Source organism: Cynocephalus volans, chromosome 7, assembly GCF_027409185.1.
Source record: "Cynocephalus volans isolate mCynVol1 chromosome 7, mCynVol1.pri, whole genome shotgun sequence".
Lineage (NCBI taxonomy): Eukaryota > Metazoa > Chordata > Mammalia > Dermoptera > Cynocephalidae > Cynocephalus > Cynocephalus volans.
In genome coordinates this window covers 82,757,303-82,758,893 of record NC_084466.1, presented here as the reverse complement: position 1 = coordinate 82,758,893, position 1,591 = coordinate 82,757,303, and positions in this window count along the sequence as shown.

Below are 1,591 nucleotides of genomic sequence, written 5' to 3'. Positions count from 1 at the left end.
ACTTCTGACTGGAAGCAGTGCTCAGACCGCTCATGTGTCTTCTCTCCCCAGTCTCTCTGCCTGGACACAGTGCAGTCTGGAGGTAAGAGTTAGCAAAGAGCAGAAGGAGAAGCCAGCCACATGTATCACTGCCAAAGAACAGTTATTGAAACCTACTGTGTGCACAGTGAAGAGCTGTAAGGACTCAGCCTTGCCCCCCTGGAACATGCAGTCAGGACAGAGAGACAGACAGAGCCATCCTGAGATGACATCACAGATTCTTGCAATCCTCCATCCTCAGAGGCTGAGTTCAGCTCTCTTCATGAGCAGCCGGGCTGGTGCCATGCAGCTGAGACTCAGGGTCATGGTCAGGAGTCAAACAGAGCCCGGCTGCCGCACAAACACTAGTCTCCACAAAGGCATTAGAGAAGACCCAAAGCCTCCTCCACGGCTGCCCAGGCCACAGGTCCCAGCCCACCAAGCCAGACACACTGGGTTAAGGCACGGGCTCAGCCTCAATATGGGTCAGCCAATCTCTCCCTAATTTGTTTCTTGTCGTTCTGTCCCTAATGGGTCCTTTCAAGCCTGTTAAAGTGTCTAACTTATTATTTTACTTTTCCTATAAAATTGCACTCAATTTACTGAGTACACTGAGGCTTGTTCAGTGTTCCCCAATAACATCCCCAGGCAAGGAGGCTGAACACTCGGTTTCTGGGTCTGAAACACAGTCATCTCTCTGCTGAATGTGCAGAGGAGTGGAGCAGCCATCTATGGGTTTGAGTTCTCAACTGCCTGGTCACTGTTAGTAATGATTTGTGGTTAAAAACAGCAGTACCCACTCTGGTTAGCTCATGCAGAACAGGAACTTATTGGAAGTGTTTGAGGTAAGTCACAGAACCAGAGGGAAGGCTCAGAGAGTGACCAGAACCAAGGGAGGCCAAGTGACCACCACAGCAGTCAAAGTTGAACAGAGGGCAAGTCTAGCATGGACACCAAGGCCCTGCCACTTGCAGGGCCTGCCATGGTCAACTCTGCCACGTCCACCACCACCACCAGGATGAATCCCATGGAGTCTCCCACATCTCCACCTCAGTCACTCCCCATGCAAAGTCCTGGTAGGAACATCTGGTGGGCCAAGAGTAGGTCACATGTTTGTGCTGACAGAGTATTCCAGGCCCTGACTCTGTTCCCCAAACATAAGAAGGGCTTTGAGATGTTGAGCTGCAAAAAATAAATAAATAAATAAAAATAACAGATGTCTACCAGGGTCACTGATTGCTGTGATGATATTGGGGAAAACCTTTTAACTGCTTTGTGCTTCAAGTTTATCCTCAGCAAAGATTCATTAAATTGAAATGACAAGTTTTGAAAATATAAACCACCAGGAACAATCTGAGTTTAACATTAGAGGATATGAGGGGAGGCCTAAATGGCTTGAGATAGCCCAAGCAGAAGGCCTGTCTGTCAGTGCAGCTGGCCAGAGGGCTGCCTCACCTGAGATGAACGGCACTCACAGGTGAAACCCCACACAGCTAGACCACAGAAACTGACCCACAAGAGATCAGCCAGGTACTGGAGTTATCAGGCACGAATCCTTAAAAAATCGTGATTA